Source organism: Adiantum capillus-veneris, chromosome 28, assembly GCF_014529385.1.
Source record: "Adiantum capillus-veneris isolate H3 chromosome 28, ASM1452938v2, whole genome shotgun sequence".
NCBI classification, from domain to species: Eukaryota; Viridiplantae; Streptophyta; class Polypodiopsida; order Polypodiales; family Pteridaceae; genus Adiantum; species Adiantum capillus-veneris.
Genome location: NC_140958.1, coordinates 42371680 through 42391501, shown reverse-complemented (window position 1 = coordinate 42391501; position 19822 = coordinate 42371680). Strand labels below are relative to the sequence as shown.

Genomic DNA, 19822 nt, shown 5'->3' with positions numbered 1-19822 from the left:
CCAGACTGGAATAGACTTTAACACTTCAAAACAACTTAAACAAAGAGACACGGTAGACACAGAGTGGCAAAGTTCCACTCCCAGCGCACTAGCCCCAAAAACCTGGCACTCCTTTGGATTTTTCTTTTATATTGCTTCACAAAGGCACAACTGTCAGGGGATTCCTCTCCTTCCACACACACAAGAATGCCAGAATAAAGCCCCCAAGGCTCATATTTATAGGCCCTTGGTCCAGAAACATCATACATGAAAAGTTGTGACTCCCAAAAGCTCTCAGGACTCAAGACTGGCACCCAAAAGCTATTCCACATTTTACGGTCATCCGTAGAGCCTTTCACGTTTTCAGGACATCCATACAGGTTGCCACGTCAAAAACTTTTAGGGTTCAACCGATTTGTCCATAGTTGTGGTTCTTTTAATGTCTTAACCCCCTGAAGATTGCCACGTCACCAACTTATGACATACCCTTCTCTTGAAAGAAGAGTAATTGTCCACCATTCTCCAAAACTCAAATCTGATTCTTTAGCAAACACTGCCGTTATGGATACATGCCAATGCCCATCAGTGCCAGACAACATATTCTCTCACATGCATTACACCATAGAGTTCCACAATCAGATTTTCATCCGGTCATCTCATCCACATCGACGCTCTTGATATTCTAACGTAGCAATATTAGCCATCACACCCAAAACAACATTGATCATGTCAAGGGGTGTCTAAATGCACTAAGATCACATACCTAGGCAATCTCATCCAAATTGGAACTATTGATACGCCAGTTTCATATCCTCACAAAATGCTTTATAGACGACACAACGTTCACATGTGCAAACATATAGCATAAAGACATTCAGATACAACAAAAATGCTCCCCGAGGATTCCATATACAACCAAACGCTCCCCAGACTGCAGCCCATGTTGCTCGAAGGTTTCCAATTACAACTAAACATTCCCCCAGACTGCAACTTGCGTCATTTAGAGATCCCAAGTACAACTAGATGCTCCCCAGACCACAGTTTGCGTCATCCAAACATTTTCAAACAACATTGAAACCAACACTACAACTAGAATCAAACAATTTCAATTGGCATCGAGACAAGTTTAAAATAGATAGAATCTATTCCAAACAATTTTCAAACACTATTCCAAAAAGTATAAAAATACAAAGCAATACTAAAACCATTCGTGGTTGGTTTTTGCGAGTCTAACTCGAAGGACAACTGACTTGCCATTCTAGATCAACGTGATGGTTCTGTTGCGGACGTGAATGGTAGTATCGTTTCTGTCATGCAAGGCATACCCTAAAGAGCATCACAATGCCCTAACTTCTTGATGTGGAAATCTACTGTCACGGACTACTAACATGTCAACAACTGAAAACCAAGGGGGTTGGGTTCGGACTCCCTTAGCAGCTTGTAGATCTCGATCAAGGGGCCTAAACTCTAACAGAAGAAGAAGTAGAAGAAGAAAAGACCAACTTACTGAAGATTGCTAAGGGGCCTAAGAGACAAAACGGTTAAGGATTAAAAATCCTTACCCAACCAACTTACAGATCATTGGCCAAGGGGCCTAAACCCTAAGATAAAACAGGGTGCTTGCTTTTGGACCAATTGCTTTTAGAACTAACTTTTTTTATGTGAGATGATTTTTGGATAAGCCAAGGACCTTTAAATATGTTGTGTGGACTCTCTCTCTGGCATTCTATCGTGTGGAGAAGCAAAGTAGAGTTTTCAAAGAGAACACGTGATATGAGCAAGGAACATGCATCTGAAAGCATTTGTAACCATAGAGTTCAACATGAGGAGAACCCTCTAATTGAAATTTTACTTGAAAAAGTGTCTGAGAATAATGTTTGGAATTTGTTTGAAATAGAATTGATCTATTTTGAACTTGTTTTGGTACCGGTTTAAGATTGTTTTATTTTGGTTTTGATGCTCGCTTCAATGGTTTGTGATTTACTGACGGCTCGCGCTTTCTTGGGAAGAGTATTGAAGGGAAATTTGGTGCTTGTTAATGTCTAAATATCTTCAGCTCAAGCTTTCCTACAAAGAGTGTTCATGTTAATTGTAGAACCTCCAAACGATGCAGATTGATGGTCTGGAGAGCGTTTAGTTGTAAGTTGGAAATCTCTGAATGACGCAGACAGTGGTCTGGGAGCCTCCAAGAGACGCAGGCTGCGGTCTGGGAAGCGTTTGGTTAGAGTTGTCCTCTATATCTTATGGCCCGGACCTTTTTAGGTTATTTGAGGGGGGAGTGATGAGATAGTCGATGAATATCTTCATGCCTAAGACCGTTTGCCTAGGAGGAGTGTTCAACAACATTGTTTGTTCTGATGTCTTGTAGCATGCATTTGTATTTTGCATTGCATTTTGATGTGTCAACCGTTGAATATTCCTCATTGGGTGAAATTGCCTGGGTATGTAACTTGAGTGCATCGAGACACCCCTTTACAGTCTGGGTGTGATGGCTAATTTTGCTACGCCAAAATATCAAGAGCTTCAATATGGAATGAAAAAATTGAATGACCCTCAGATATTTTTGGAGTTATATAATCACAGACGATTACTCTTCTTTCAAGAGGGGGGGATGTATCATGTCACAAACTGCTGACATGTCAACTACTAAAGACCGAGGTTAGGACTCCCTGAGCCTAACCCTAGCCAACTTGCAAATATCGACCGAGGCGCCTAAACCCTAGCAGCAGAAGAAAAAACACACTTATTGAAGACGGCCGAGGGGCCTAAAAGACAAAAGGGGTAAGGATTAAAAATACCAACTTATAGGTCATTGGCCGAGGGGCCTAAAGCAGTGCATGCTTTTGGACCGTATGCTTTTAGAACTAACGCTTTTCATGTGAGATGCTTTTGGATAGGCCAAGGGCTTTTAAATATGTAGTGTGGGCTCTCTCTCACGCATTCTACCGCGTGGAGAAGCGTAGAAGAGTTCCCAAAGCTTGTACTTTGTGGAAGCAATACTAAGAAATACCGAAAGGGACGCCACGGTTTGGGGTTTGTGCCTTCTACGACTCCATGTCTCTTGTGTAGATTCTCTCTCTTTCTATTGTATTGATTCTTGAAGTGCTAAAGTTTGTTCTTTCAATTGGCATGTGGTGCCTTCCCGTTACCATGGTACCCTTGAATGGAGATAGAAAGAGCATCAATAAGTGAAACAATTGCGTTAATATCTCCTGTATCTAGCTCGACCTCAATGCCTCGAGCAAACTTGTCGTACTTAAATCAAGGAACTCTAGGTGGATGAAGTTTTCGGTGGCTCTTGCATCGAAGAAGATAAGTGCTTCATGGCCATGTATCTTTCCATAGGCTCCACATAATTCCTTAGAAGCATCCGGTACAAACATTCCATAAATATCTAGAACAATTCCCACTCAAGTTCTGGCTTTCTTGGTGGAAGCTTGCTTTGGAGATTTATCACCTTTGTGGGGCCAGACATAGGAAGTGTGCTCCATTTGGAAACATTCGATGCATCTACCTTCTTGTTGCAAAATTTCTTCTTGGCAAGTAGTCAAGCGAGGTCGAGCAAGTTGAGTCAAAGCGTCGCAGGAATCTCAAGAATTTGTGCATTGTTGTCGAGGATTCTAGTTGGTCATCATTGGTAAATTCCACTCTTCCCATCATAAGTTTGTAGCCAACAGCAGCATGGTCCATGAGCTGAAAGGACTTGCTTGGACAAAGAGTATTCCTGTAGTGAAACAAGATTATCAACTTGAAGAAAGACGCAAGCTAGATGTCTAAAAACTATTGATTATAATCTTCCATATTTTCAATGGCCAACATTTTCATGTTACTCCTTTTTGCCAGAAGTTGTACTTGAAGCAAGGAGACCTTCTAACTTTAGACGAAAATATTCTTGAAAGCTTGCCAAGTCCTTGGAGCGTGAGGCTTGGTGGCTATAGAACTCCACCATTGCATAGCAGTATCTTTGAGAAAAGCAGCTACTCCAAGGATTTTGGATTCTTCTGTGTAGTCCCTAGTGCATACATAATGTAGAATTGTTGCGAGAACTGTAAAGCTTTCTTCCATCTTTCACTCCCTAAAAAGTGAAAACTTTTGAAGTGGATCCACCATCCTTGGTCTGGGCTGATTTGGTGCAAGTCCTGGAGATGAATAATAGGGGTAGGCATATAGGCTCCAATCGTTAAATCCACGTGATGGTGAGGGAGATGGTGGCAAAGAAGATCGCACCGACAGATGGTGCAACCATATTTTTGAAAACTCCCCCAATTGAGACAAAAGATTGTGTAGAGAAAACAAAGGTGGCAACATGGAGATGGTGGCAAAGAAGATCACACCGGCAGATGGTGCAACCATATTTTTGAAAACTCCCCCAATTGAAACAAAAGCCTTAGTAGGTTGTTGAGATGAAGCCGTTCTAGTGTCCGGGGAGGGAAAACATAGGTGGCAACATGTAGTTCAAAAAGTACTTGAAGTTTTGCAAAAACGGTAGATTGTCCTGAGGATGCTTCAAGAGTATGTCATGGAGTTCGTCAAGGAGGAACTACAAATGCTCGATAAAATCAAGAAGCGCCATCTTTGTTGTCTGTTGCAGTGAGAATCGGTGTGCTGTCAGTGTTAGATTTTCATTCACCTCCAAATGCTTCGCACATTGTTTACAGGCTCCTCACCAATCAAGTGCATTGGCCCTTGGTTGTGGGTTGGCCACCAGTACACCTACTGGATAGGGATCTCAGGCACACTTAGGGTTGTTCATCACATTTCCCATTTTCGACCTGTTTTGGTCACATATTTCCCCATTGATATTGGAGGGTCATATTTTTAGGTCTTTGGGCTATATTGAGCCAGACCAGCCACTATTCTCCTATATATAGGAGGGGGGGCACCCTCTTTCTCATTGTCTTGTCTTATACAGAGTTCGCCATCTGTTGGGCTGCTAGCCTTTCCACCATCTCTCTCTCTCTCTCTCTCTCTCTCTCTCTCTCTCTCTCTCTCTCTCTCTCTCTCTCTCTCTCCCCCCCCGTCCGCTGCACCCACTAACATGGTATCAGAGCACAAGGGTGCTAGATCTACCATCGTCGTCAGCAAGGAGGCCATTGCGAGGAGTTCCATCGTAAAGAAGTGCTTTCCTCCACCCACGTTTTTGCTTCAAGCCAGCGCCATAAGCGCTGATGCTGGGAAGGGAAAACGCTAGGCTGTGGATCTTCTTGCTTGGAGGGAAATCGCCACCAAGGTTCTTGATGAGAAGTTGCCTGTTGAGCACTGGTGCTCCTGCTGCCTCTTCTGCCAATTAGTGCTAGTCTAGGTTTGCTTACATACAAACTTACTCAATTTGCCCTATCTATTTTCCAACAAAAGTCACTTGAAAATAATAAGTGAAAAAATGTCAAAAATAGGAAAAATAGGCTAAATGCACTGGAAAATTCCCCCGATTGATTCTAATGGATTTTGATGGGAATGCTTATGATCATGCTGTGTGCAACCAGAGGATATGCATCTACACTAAGTGACTGGGCATGCACGGTCTACGAATAGACTCACAAAAGTGCCAGATCACTTCTAATCTAGACTGACTAGACTGACTGAACCCTGATCATGTTGTAGCTTGTCCACGGACACATAGGGTTGGATGTGTCACGTGACAGTTTCGTTGTCGAACAACCCCAATTTGACCTTTGATGGTGTTAGGGGTTTTATCTTGAATGAGGAAATCACGAGGAAAGCATGTGGAGAGGGAGGCAGCTCTGCCAACATGGTTAGAGGCAAGACAAAGGAGTAAGAGTAAGAGTAAGGAAAGGGGAAATGCCAGCAAAGGCAAGGGTGATGTGACTTGCTATCAGTGTGGCAAGAAAGGTCACAAGAAACCCGATTGCACGTACTACAAAGCCGAGTTAGAACGGAAAAAGAATGGCAGAGACAAAAAGAAAGAGAAGAAGGAAGTCAAGACAGATGCACGGGACAGCTCAAAGGGCAAAGAGAAGGCCAATGTGGCTTCTAGTGTTGTGATTGAGGAGCTGTCAGATGTAGAGGACATCTTGTGTGTCACTCTATCAGATAATGATGCTTATGACCTTGATGTCTCTCTTAATGTTCATTCACAGGACATGCTGATCACCAAGAGTTATCTTATTGATGCTTTGTTGACTGTCAATGATGCATTATCCCAAACTTGGATATTGATTCCGGTGCTTCATTTCATGTGACTCCTATCAAGGAGTGTTTCTCTACTTTTGATGCAGGCAAGCATGGCCATGTATACCTTGGAAACAATCATGCATGTTCCATTGAGGGTATTGGCACTGTGCATCTCTCCATAGATGGCACAAATGAGCTTGTCTTGCATGATGTTAGATATGTACCTGGGAATCAAGAAGAGTCTGCTTTTTGTTGGTCAGATGGATATGCATAGTTACAGCATCTTGTTTGAGAGAGAATCATGGAAAATGACTAAAGGCTCAAGGCTGATTGTAAAGGGCACAAAGAAAGGGACACTTTACTGCATGCATGGAAAGGCCATGTTGGGCAAGTTTATTGCGTTGGCTGAAATTAACTCACATGGAGTTATGGCACAAGAGGCTTGGCCATATGAGCCAAAAGGGCTTTTCTAAGCTTTGTACTTTGAACAAGCTTGATGCTAAAGACACAAAGCTTGACTTTTGTAACGAATGTCAATATGGCAAGCAAGTGAAGCGTTCTTATTACTTCGGTGTCTCTCGTAAATCTTGTGTGCTTGATCTTGTACATTCTGATGTATGTAGCATGCCTACTAAGTCTATGGGAAGTGCATGCTATTTTGTCTCCTTTGTTGATGATCATTCTAGGAAAATTTGGGTTTATTTGCTTAAATCTAAGGATGAAGCCTTTGCTGCGTTTAAGAAATTTCATGCATTTGTGACCACCCAAAAACATGTAGAAAGCTGAAATGCTTGCGTACGGACAATGGGGGGAGTTCACAAGTGCTGAATTTAACAAATTTTGTGAAAATTTGGGCATTAAGAGGGAGCTTACTGTGCCATACAGCCCCTCTTCTAATGGTGTGGTTGAAAAATTCAATAGGACACTTTGTGAGAGGGTGAGATGCATGCTGTCCACAGCTAATCTCTCTCATGGATTTTGGCGAGAAGCTTTGAAAACTGCAGTGCATATATGCAATCAAGATTCGATCCCCTCAAATGTCTTTGAAAGGTGACATCCCTGAAGAGGTTTGGTCTGGCAAGCCTGCTTCATATGATCACTTACGCACTTTTGGTTGCGAAGCTTTTGTGCATGTTAACCCTGAGTTGAGAAGCAAACTAGATGCCAAGTCCATTAAAGGCCTTTTCATGGGATATGGTGAAGAAGGCGAAATGGGTTACAGGATTTGGTTACCTCAGCTCAAAAGGGTTGTGGGCAACCGAGATATTGTTTTTAATGAGGCAAGAATGCTTCAAAACAATTGTGCCTCAAAGCATGACCATAAAAGGGTCAAATTTCAACATGACCAACCACCTGTTAGATCTATTCTTGACCCTCAGGATGCACCACACATGGCTGAAAATGTAGATGATCCAGTGGTGTTTGAGCCAGATGATGTTGGGCAGCAAATTGAGGCTCCTGAAGGGCATTTGCAACCACGAAACAATGCTGAAAATGGTGCTGAAAATGATGTATAGCAGCCCATTGTTGATGATTTTATCATGCCACCTGATGTAGATCCAGTATCGGATAATGTGGATCATTGGGTGAGGCGGTCTACTCGTCCAAGACTGACTATGAGTAGATATGATCCCTCTTTGCATTACATTATGTTGACAGATGAGGGAGAGCCTCTTACGTATAAAGAGGCAAAGACATGTGAGCACAGCGACAAGTGGGAGCTTGCTATGCAAGAAGAGATTAAAGCTTTGCATGCTAATCATACTTGGGATTTGGTGGAATTGCCCAAAGGAAGGAAGGCTATTCCTAACAAATGGGTGTATAAAATCAAGACAGTTGATGCAAAACCCAAGTATAAGGCAAGGCTAGTTGCAACGGGATATGTTCAAACCAAGGGCATAGACTTTCATGAAGTATTCTCTCCTGTAATGAAGATGACCACTTTGCGTGTACTGTTTGCCATAGTGGCTGCCCTTGATTTGGAATTGGACCAAATGGATGTACATACCGCTTTCTTGCATGGTGATGTGGAGGAAGAGCTTTACATGAAGCAACCCGAGGGTTATGTTATTCCTGGCAAGGAACATTTGGTATGTATGCTCAATAGAAGCTTGTATGGGCTGAAACAATCATGTAGACAATGGTACAAGAAGTTTGACCGCTTCATGCTCAAACATGGTTACAAAAGAAGCCATGCAGACCATTGTTTGTATATCAAACGTGATGAGGATGGCAGCCCTATCATTCTTGTGCTCTATGTGGATGATATGTTGACAGCTGCAAAGAAAAGAAGCATGTTGATGCTCTTAAAGAGCAGCTGAAATCTGCATTTTCAATGAAAGACCTTGGGACAGCTGAACATATACTTGGAGTGAGGGTTAGAAGGCAAAGGGACCAGCGCATATTGTATTTGTCGCAAGAAAAGTACATTGAAAAGGTGTTGGACAGATTTAACATGGCTACAGCAAAGCCTCTTGGCGTGCCATTACAGCCATATGTCAAAATCTCCAAGGATGATTGCCCCAAGTCAAAGGAAGAAGCCAATGACATGCAAAGTGTGCCTTACACTTCAGCTTGTGGTTCACTTATGTATGCTATGGTTCCTACTAGGCCTAACATAGCCCATGCAGTGGGAATTGTGAGCCGGTTTATGGCTAATCCAGGCAGGTTGCATTGGGATGCAGTGGAGTCCATTATGAGGTACTTGAAAGGGACTAAAAACAAATGCCTCTGCTATGGTAAAGGACCATTGAAGTTGAAGGGATTTTGCGACTCTGACATGGCTGGTGATGTGGATACACGGAAATCCACAAGTGGTTATGTGTTTACTCTTGCAGGAGGTGTTGTTTCATGGTTCTAGATTGCAAAAGATCGTTGCATTGTCTACTACAAAGGCTGAATATATTTCAGCCACTGAGGCTTCCAAAGAAGCCATTTGGTTAGCACGTCTATGCAATGATTTTGGTTTGCCTGACAAGGCACCTATGCTTGGTTGTGATAGCCAGAGTGCCATATGTTTGGCAAAGAATGCCATGTTTCATGCACGCACAAAGCATATTGATGTGCGGTATCACTTCATTCGAGAAGTGCTTGAGGATGGCCTTATCACATCGGTTAAGGTTCATATATCACAAAATACATCAGATGCTCTCACTAAGTGATTACCCAAAGCACAACATCTACTATGCATACAGATGGTGGGAGTCACGTAGCTTAAAGACGCCATTCATACCTTTAAGTGGGAGGTTGTTGGGTTAAAGGCCCAAATGACCCCTTTTGTGTATATTTTTAAAGATTACTAACCTTTGGCCAAGTTCACATTAAACTTGGCCACTAACTTAAAAATGGTCCTATACTTTAATAAAGGGAATGAGAGCCCAATCCGCTCTCAACTTATTCCCCTCACAAAATCGTGCAGCCTCTCTCTCTCCTACTTCGATTCCTTGCACCCCCATCTCAGCATAACAACGCCTCCTCTTCAAGGCTCAACTCCTGCACATCTCCTCGTGCTCCATCACTTGCACACATTGCTCCGCACTCATTATTCTCCGCATCTGTTCTTGAGGGGGGGTGTTAGATTTTCATTCACCTCCAGATGCTTCGCACATTGTCTATAGGCTCCTCACCACTCAAGTGCATTGGCCCGTGGTTGTGGGTTGGCCACCCGTACACCTGCTGGATAGGGATCTCAGGCACAATTAGGGTTGTTCATCACATTTCCCATTTTAGACCTGTTTTGGTCACATATTCCCCCATTTATATTTAAAAGTTAAGGGTCATATTTTTAGGTCTTTGGGCTATATTGAGCCCGACCAGCCACTATTCTCCTATATATAGGAGGGGGGGCACCCTCTTTCTCACTGTCTTGTCTTGTACAGATTTCGCCATCTGGAGTTATTGGGCTGCCAACCTTTCCACCATGCCATTGTCTCTTTCTCTCCCCCTCTTCCGTTGCACACTCTGACAGTCAGAAGAGCAGACGCCTGCAGCTATGATACCACACTGTATAGGAGAGCACCACTTGCCAACTGAAAAGAACAAGATGTTAACACTTCAAAACAACTTGAACACACAAAGAGAGAGAGAGAGAGAGAGAGAGAGAGAGAGAGAAGAGATTCACACGATAGACAGTGGCGGAGTTCCACTCCCATAGCATTGGCCCCAAAACTTGGGCGCCCTTTCAATATATCTTTTATATTGCTTCACAAAGATACAATTGCCAGGGAACGATTCCTTTGCTTACACACACGTGAGAATCCCAGAGTGAGCCCCTAAGGCTCATATTTGAAGACGCTTGGCCCAAAAACATCATACATGAAAAGTTGTGACTCCCAAAAGCTCTAAGGACCCAAGACTGGCGCCCAAAAGCTGTTCCACATTTTACTGCCTTCCGCGCTTACGTCGAAGATTGCAGACGTCCACACAAATTGCCACATCAACATTTTTAGGGTTCGGCTAGTTTGTCCATAGTTGGGGTTCTTTTAATGTCTAACCCCTTTGGGGGTTGCCACATCACCAACTTATGACATCTCCAATTTCACATCACCTCTCTTTCAAATGTGAACCAATACCGAGTTCAGCACCACAACCAAGGTCGTTAGACTTCAAAGCAAGCAAGTCAAGTTTAATAGTTTTGATGGAAGTCGAGAAGTCTCAAAGGCTTTCTCTCTCATCTAACAATTTGAAGTTGCCTTTGCCAACAACAATTGTCCAAGAGAGTCCAGATGAGATATGTAAGCATGCAACTCAAGGGGACAATAAATAATTGGTAGTATGCTAAAGTTATACAAGGAACTCAAGAAAAGACTTGGGACTCAATTCAAGGCAGCATTTTTCGATCAATTTTTTTCTCTACCCTTAAGGAATCAGAGGAGAGGGGGATCCGTTTTCCCAAGTGGAGTACGAGCGAGTCACGCATTATATGGATAGGTATTGGTTCACTCTCCAATTCATGAACCATTTTGAAGCAAAAAAGATGAAGCTCAAAGCAACATTCTTACTTACTCCCACTTTGCACAAGCATGAAATGCAAAATATTTTGCCACGGATCATGGAGACAACAAAGAAAGCTAAAGATTTACACCCCAATATAAGAGGGATCTAATCTCTGCATTGGAATGAGAAGCATAAAGAATCCTTTTTTGGTAGCCTCTCATAGAAGGATGTCAAATCTCTGCACTGAGATGAGAAGCATAAAGAATGTTTTTTGTAGCCTCTCATAGAAGGACATACTATCTTCCTAGGAGAGTTTTGAACCATTTAAATTCAATTTGACTCTTGCATTTTGTATGGAAGACCCTCAACTTTACGTGAGAGAGCATGTCTTTAATAGAGGATCACGTCTTCGAGAAATACATAAAGTGCGATGTTGCTTACTTGCTTTTTCGCAAAAGATGACAATGCGTCTGACAAACAAAGCTCATTCTTGAGTATAAATGAGACTTGAACTAAGTTTGCAAAATTCTTCATTTGATAAACACGTTTAGTGAAGCACCTGGAAGATCACAAATTGACCAAGTATCCGATAATTCTCCATGAGATTACCTACTCTATTGGGTAAGATAGAACAAAGGGACCATTTGGAGCCTTCGAAAAAAGGAAGCCTACATGAGCTTTAGTACCCTTTCATACCACAATCCATCAAGCTTGAGTACCCTTTCAGACCACAATCCATGCAATATTAGGGAAGTTCATTGTGATGCTTACAAGCTTAAAGGTGTTGTCCTCGTGAATCTCTATTGGAGTGATTTTGATAATAGTTTAGTTATATAAACCTCTCTCTTCCAAAAATAAGAAGCAGAGCAGGCGCCTTTGCTCACAGCGTTTCACGAGCAAAATCCAAGTTGGATTGAAGAGTGGGCTTGCTTTGAGATCAAGTCGGGGATTATAGAGTTGAGAACTCCAATCCTTAAGACTATGAGTAGCGAGGGTCATTCCGTGAATCCTCTCACATCGGGTGAGTAGACCAGCCCAAGATCTACTGTGTTGGCCTTCCACAATCCACATCGAGCCAGATCTCATTGATGCATCAAATCAGCCCCATAGATGCTTTATCTTTAAGAGTTACTGTAGCTAAATCATCCATATAGTCAAATAGAGTCTTGCATTGAGGTATTGCATGTGTGTACATCCCTTTTATGCGATCTAAAGCAAATACCACATCAGTAACGGTGTGGGGAATCCTTCTGAAGGTTGTTGGGACTAAGATGTTAATGCATTTGTTGTTTGTTGTCTGAATTCCAATCTGAATTAATATATGTTGGAGCATGCTTTGTCGATATATTGCCTTGTGTGGATGGCCATTGGCAAGTCTACATGTGTGCCCTTGATTCTTGGTGCTATGTCAATTGTACAAGCGTATGTCGTGAGTGGTAACAAAAGATGGGCAAATATGGCTGAAAACAACGATAACAGGTGCTCTACCTCTCAACAACTGACATTTGAGAAGAAGCTCATCTATCTTAGTCCCAAGAAGACAAGGCAAGGCACGCCTCCATTTCCTCTTCATCAGAAACTCTATTGTATAACTCTAATTGTACTCACATCTGCAATTGTTGACACTTACATGTCTTCAACACTTACTCGCACATCTGGTAGCAAATCCAATATGTTTGAATCCCTAAGAGTAAAACCCATATGTACTCGAGTATCTCCACCATCCACACCGAATCAATTGTAACACTCTATTGCTCCTCGCAAATGTAACCACTCTCCTCTAGCACACAATGTAACATTTGATCCAAAGTAACCTACATGAGAGTAATCTTTGTTGTGTGAGAGTCCAAACCTTAAGGAAGAGGATCAAGTTGGTACAATCCACAAACAACTGCATCCCCCTCTGACTTCCAAGCTGGAGACATTATCTCGAATTGACACCCCTTGCTCATCGGATAGTACCACCATACCAAGTCTACACGCTGACATAATGTGGTAACCAAGACGAAGCACATAAAGAACACCAGAGATATACTTCCTCTCGACCGTCTGGAATAAGCTCCATAATCCCCTCACTGTGTACAGGAGCCACTAATCTGTCTCCGAATATAATTGAACCTTCATACTGACTCAAGTCATACATCAAATCACGAGAATAAGTCAAGTGTCTGACCGCACTATCAATGATCCAATCTCGAAAGTCGACAAAAGTAAAATCCTCCTCTTGCTCCAAAGGTATCTCAACCTGAGAGATCTCATATGTGTAATATAGGCACGTGTTGGAGTCATTGATGCACACTCTGCTCTCCGCAAAGTACATTTCCTCCGGTAACGACCCTTCTCTCCACAATTGATACAATGTCTTTGGGCTTTCAAGCAAGGCTTCCCTCTCAGCATCGGTCTTCGAAGAACGTGGCTCACTCTATCTAACCTTCCATTTTCCTTCGGAATCTATAACCAAAGCCTGAATTGAGTCAAAAGATCTCGATCTAGCTTGGAGTTTAAACCGCTCCTCCTCGTCCAAAACCACGAGCACTAACTCCTACATAATAGTATTCATTGTAATTAAAGAAGAATATAAACCCAAGGCAACCGTGATTGGGACATGAAATAAATGTTCACCATTGCAATGTTCTTCTCCATTTGAAGAATTTCCTGCCACAATAAGTACATCTTGATATGAGCCTGTGGAAGCAGCTCAGGCTACATCCAAGTTGATCAACTGCACTTGCAAAGCAACACACTTCATAGGGGTAATATACTCATGGATAGACTCCAATGATCCCAAACCTGCTTAGTACTCGTTATTGCCTTCACATGATCCAAAATCGGTGGTGTCACGTGCACATCTAACCCTATGTGCATGTGGGCAAGCTGTAACTCCTACTTCTAGAATTTAGGACGGCCTAGGAAGTGTTATGGGCCATGGCACCCCTCTGAGCATGTACACAAGATGTGCATGTCCAGTCACTTTAGAATAGTTGCATACCCTCTGATTGCACATAAGCACAGCCAATGCTTGCTACGTGTAGGCATAGGAGAGTGTTTCCATACAGTTGTAGTAGTACCCAACCTAGGTATTTCTCTACTTGTGAATCACCTTTTATTAGTAATTCATCAACTTATTAATAAGTGACATTTTACCATCATTTAGAAATTGTGGGTTTTTAAGTGGCATTGCCCTACCCACCTATTACCCCATATATAAGTGACCCTAGGGGCCACTTCTCAACGATAAGTCAGTACCCGTAGTACTTCAGTAGCAACTATAGCATTTTTGCACCAAATCAGCCGGCGTTTTCAGAATTCAGCCCATTGTACCAGATCAGCCAGCGTTTTCAGATTCCTGCATCAGATTAGCCAGTGTTTCCAGATTCAGCCCAAGACAATAGATCGACCAGCGTTTTCAAATTTAGCCCTCATCAGTCAGCGTTTTCAGTTTTCAGCCCATCGTTGACATTGGCGTTAGCAAATCAGCTCATAGCCTCGTTGTCGTTCGCGGATCCCATCAGTCCCATTAGCAACTTTGCATTTCAGCCCTTAGCATCTACATCAAGTTCCCATCAACATCTCAACATTCACAATCATTGTATCAGCATTTGTGCAATCAGCCCAGAAGACCCTGTCAATACATCAGATGATCTATGTGTGATGAGATGTGGAAGTGGGTACCCCCTTGGCCCCATGAATAGGTGCCCAAGGGGAGGTAGGGCAAAGCCTGGAAAAATCCCCCCTGACCCAACATAAATGACATATGGAAATATATATGTGGGCGCCCGGACAAAGTGGGCAGTCGACGGACCAGGTACAACCTAGACTATGGGTGGCCAGCCCGGAGACATACTAGCTGTGCAAGTATGCCCTAGACCTATGAAGCAACAAAATGGTGTAAATCTAACACCCCCTCTCAACGCCTGATGCTGAAAAAACTGGGTGAAGCCGAAGATGTGAGGCAAATGATGAAGATGTTTGCTACAATGTCCACTGAAGGACAATACACCATGAGTATAGCAACAGTCTGGGGTGTCCCAACCGCCAAGGAATCTCAATGGTAAAGTGCCAACACGAGCAATGTAGCAAACTGCTGTACTCCGCCGATACGGAGTGAAGATACTGTGTAAAGATCCCGAATTGAGTGTGAAAACAACTCCTTGTCGTGAAACAAGTACCAATAGATTTGCAAGTGTCCTGCCCATGGTGTCTGTAGTCAAACCGTCTAGAGAAAATGGAGAAGCCCAAGAACCGTCATGAGAATGACCGGAAGCCTGTCAATGCATGAACCTGCAACCCAGTGTGGCTAGGTGGCTAAGCTGTGTAAAACTCTAGGAAGGCCAGATGTAGTAATCTGCGCAATAAACTCCTCCGAATCAAGGAAAGCCAAACTCAATAATCTGCATTGTAGAAGCTACCATAAGCTGCAGCAGTCACCGAGAGACCGCACAGACCACCACCGGATGGTGTCCTGTCAGTAGGTAGAGTAATCCAAGATGAGGGGAAAGCCAAACTCAACAATCTGCATTGTGAAAAACCTCTGAGAAGAGGTATGGTCAAACCAAGCTGTCTGCACCGTAATCATCCTGTATGAAGAAGGGAAGCCAAATTGAGCAGTTTGAGCTGTGAATAACCTCTGAGAAGAGGAAAGGCCAAACCAGTTTGTCTGAGCCGTGTTGCCTACATCTCCTGCCTCCAATCCTCCGATGTCAACCAAAACAGAATCCGCACCAACAACGCCACCAAACCGCAAGTCGGTGTGGCTCTCAATGTGAATGAGCTGGGAGTGGCCTACTGCCTAGGTCAGGGGATGAGTCTGTTGTAAGATTACGGAGGGTGAGTATAAGCAACTCTGAAGGTAGCAATCCAAATGATCAGGAGTGTAGAAGAGCAACTACACTATCATCCAAGCCAAGCTCCGAGTAACTCCGGATGTTGTCGCGGGATGCCTGATCCCTCACATCTCGTGGGTAAACTCTCCAAGAGAGTCCAAAGCACTGAAGTCCCACTCCAATCTGTAGATCCAAGCAATGAACCTGTCCAAGAAGAGATCCAAGATCCTCTCCCTTAATCCATGTAGATGCTCATGTGTAAGCAAGTGATCTGACATGTCAAGGTCAAGTGGTAAGTGTCTGTCCACCCAAGACGGTGGTGTCTTCTCTGAGAATGTCGGAATCCCATATGCCATGAGCATGGCCATACCTCGTGTAACTCCTCTGATGAGTTCATAGGTGTGTCCAAACAAACCACAAGTCACCACCCCCTTTGGCGTGCGCAATCGCCTATGATGGCTAGAATGAATGGATCTCCCAAGGATCGTACGCCCGTAGATGATCAAGCCAATGTCGAAGATACTGTGTACTTCAGCAGTCATTGAGAGACCGCACCACCATCGGATGGTGTCCTGGCAGGAGGCGACTTCATCCTCTGTGAAAAACACAAGCCATGTGGCTGATGTCCACCCAAAAACACAACTGCGAGGTGATGAAAACGCTGCTGTCCAGCAATTTTCAGCATGCTCGTACGCCCCAGACAGGGTCCAGAACGGTGCAGAGGCTGTAGGGAAGGGTGGTGAATCACTGTCACTGCCCCAGATGGGCTGAAAACAAAGAAAACGGCGAGGGGTAATGATTGAAATTTGATAAAAACGGAGAGGATACTCACCGGCAATACACAGATGCAAAGCCGGGTAGGTGGTGGCGAGATTCGGGGTCCAAAAGCTGAGCGCTGCATTCCTGCTGCAAAAACGCATGTCAATTTGCAATCCACTTTTGCTGCACTTGTTGGCACCAAAAACCTCTGTTTGTTGAAAAAACAAAGGCTTGATGAGTACCCTAGGTACCCAACAACTTGTGGAAGGTGTCTGACACAAAGTGACCAATAAAACCGCCGAAAATGGGCTGAAAATCCAAAACGCGGATCTGGCTGAAAAATGCAGATTGAGCAAAGGAGGTTTCCGACGATGAAATGATCCCAGAAGTGAAGCACTAGCAACCTGATGCAAAAAACGATGACCTTATCTGCAAAAACGCAAGTGGAGGATATCCTCCACAACGAAAACGTAGCTCTCATAGCGCGCCTGGTTGTTTAGAAAACGCTGGCAAAATTTGCATGAAAACGCTAGTCATGCTGCTCTTGGGAGGAGAACCTGATGCGGAGATGCGTTGTCCCAGGTCATGGAAAGCCTGAGCTTTGATACCATGTGAGTGCGCGTGTGAGGAAGCGTGAGAGAGGAGAGGAGAGAGAGAGAGAGAGAGAGAGAGAGAGAGAGAGAGAGAGAGAGAGAGAGAGAGAGACAGTACACAAAAACGCAAGATATGGTGAAGAGGGGGCGATCAGCCCCCCATGACTACCATGAGCAAAAGACCCTGTCAATACATCAGATGATCTTTGTGTGATGAGATGTCGAAGTGAGTACCACCCTGGCCTCATATATAGGTGCCCCAGGGGAGGTAGGGCAACGCCTGGGAAAATCCCCCACGACCCAACATAAATGATAGATGGAAATATATATATGGACGCCCTGACAAAGTGGACGGCCAACCCCAAACTCGGGCGGTCGGACCAGGTAAAACCTAGACTATGGGTGGCCAGCTCGGAGACATACTAGCCATACAAGTATGCCCTAGACCTGTGATGTCACGTGACACATCTAACCCTATGTGTCCGTGGACAAGCTACAGCACGACAAGGGTTCTATCAATCTAGTCAGTCTAGATTAGAAGTGTTCTGGCACTTCTATGAGTCTGTTCGCAGACCGTGCATGTCCAGACACTTAGTGTAGATGCATATCCTCTAGTTGCACACAGCATGATCATAAGCATGCCCATCATAATCCATCAGAATCCTTCAAGGGAATTTTTCAGTGCATTTAGCCTATTTTACCTATTTTTGACATTTTTCACTTATTATTTTTAAGTGACTTTGTTGGAAAGTAGGTAGGGTAAATTGAGTAAAGTTTGTATATAAGCAAACCTAGACTAGCACTAATGGGCAGAAGAGGCAGCAAGAGCACCATTGCTCAACAAGTAACTTCTCAACAGAACCCCAAGCCCTAGCGTTTTTTGCTCAGCAGCAACCACCTAGCGTTTTTGGACCAGATCAGCCAGCGTTTTTGCTCTTGCAGATCCCTGGCGACAGAAGACTCGACAAGAGACCTAGCGTTTTGCAGTTGCAGGCCATCCGGCGACAGCAGAGCCATTTTCAGCCCTAGCGTTTTTTATTTGCAGATCAGCCCCAGCGTTTTGTAGATTTACTGCGACAGATCATCAAGAACCATCAGCATTTTCAGTTTTCAACCTTTAGACTCCGCAGATCAAGTCCCGAACCTTGCAGATCTCACCTTCCCGCAGCAGTTCCTCACGGTCAATTTCCAAAAGGTTTACAGTTTCAGCCCGGAAAACACAGATTTCAGCATCTACGTTTTCAGCGCGTAGTCGTCGTATCGTCGTCATCGACATCCTCACCGACATAGAGTCTGAATAGCCCTTAGAGTTTCCAGATTTCAACCCGTCTCGTCGTCGTCGACATCGTCGGCAAGTCCAAGCATTGTAGAGATTTGTGCAATCAATACTAGACCGCTCTCGCCATAGAGAGTGGGGCCTTCGGAGGAGGGTTTTACAATGTCTCTGGTGTCGTATTCTTTTCTCTCTCTCTCAGTCTCATGCACTTCCATTCACAGTGTCCATTCACTTTGTTTGTGTCCATTGCACTCTCTCACTAAAGGAACGGAAGGCTCTCCCTTCCGTAAGTAAAAGGAACCCTTGAGCACAGTTCGGAGCACTCATCTTGAGCAAAGTTCAAACATTCATTCCGCTGCACCTGACATTGGTATCGAAGCTTTGGCAGTGTTCTGTATCACTCAAGGAAAGAACCACAAGAATTTTTTTTGCTTATTGCAGTCGCACGAACCTAAGTTCACTTGGGCGTGTCGATTCCTAATCGTGTTTTTGAAGCGTGACAGAAAACCCAAGAAAGAAGAGCTTGTCCAGCCTCCCCTTGTGCCTCTTTTCACTCATTGAGAGTGAACCGTGCACTTAGCAGCCGGCCAATCGACGTGAGGTGGGAAAAGGCAACCTTGGTGTGAGCGCAAGGCCGCCAAGCGGTGCGCCCGCGGAAAAGAGTAGAACTCGGGTGAAGAGAAGATCCTTCTCTAACACAGATTGCAAGCAAAAGATGTAAGGTGCAGCGGAATGAATGTTTGCGCTTTGCTCAAGATGAGTGCTCCGAACTGTGCTCAAGGTTCCTTTTGTTCTTATGGAAGGTAGAGCCTTCCGTTCTTAATGAGAGAGTGCTATGATCACAACAAAGTGAGTGGACACTATGCGTGCAAGTGTATAAGATTGAGAGATAGAGAGAGAAGAGAGATACGACACCAGAGACGTAAAACCCTCCTCCGAAGGCCCCACTCTCGTCGGCGAGAGTGGTCTACTTATGATTGCACAACTTGGTACGATGGGGATGCATATGACTGATGCAATCCTAGGCTATGTCGGCGATGACGACGGGGACGACGAGACCAACCTAAGGGCTGAAATCTGCAATCTTTTATATGCTGTCCAAAAAACGCTATGGGCTGAAATCTGTTGTTGCCGAAAATGCCAAGGAAAACGCTGAATTTTCTGGTCTTTGTCTGAAAATCTGCATCTACTGTAGGGCTGAAAACTCATGATCTTCGGGCTGAATCTGCTACTCTTTTAGGGCTGATTTTGCGGGTTCCTTATTGCTGAAAAACGCTGCATGCTGAGGTTCCATCTGCTGAAAACGCTAGCCTTATGAAAAACGC

General features: G+C 44.0%; 1 protein-coding gene across 3 annotated transcripts in view; it reads right to left on the bottom strand.

Moving 5' to 3' along the window:
* Positions 1-19822, bottom strand: part of LOC147420331 (serine/threonine-protein phosphatase PP1-like) — a 38947-nt gene that overhangs the window by 2152 nt on the left and 16973 nt on the right. The window lies entirely within an intron of this gene.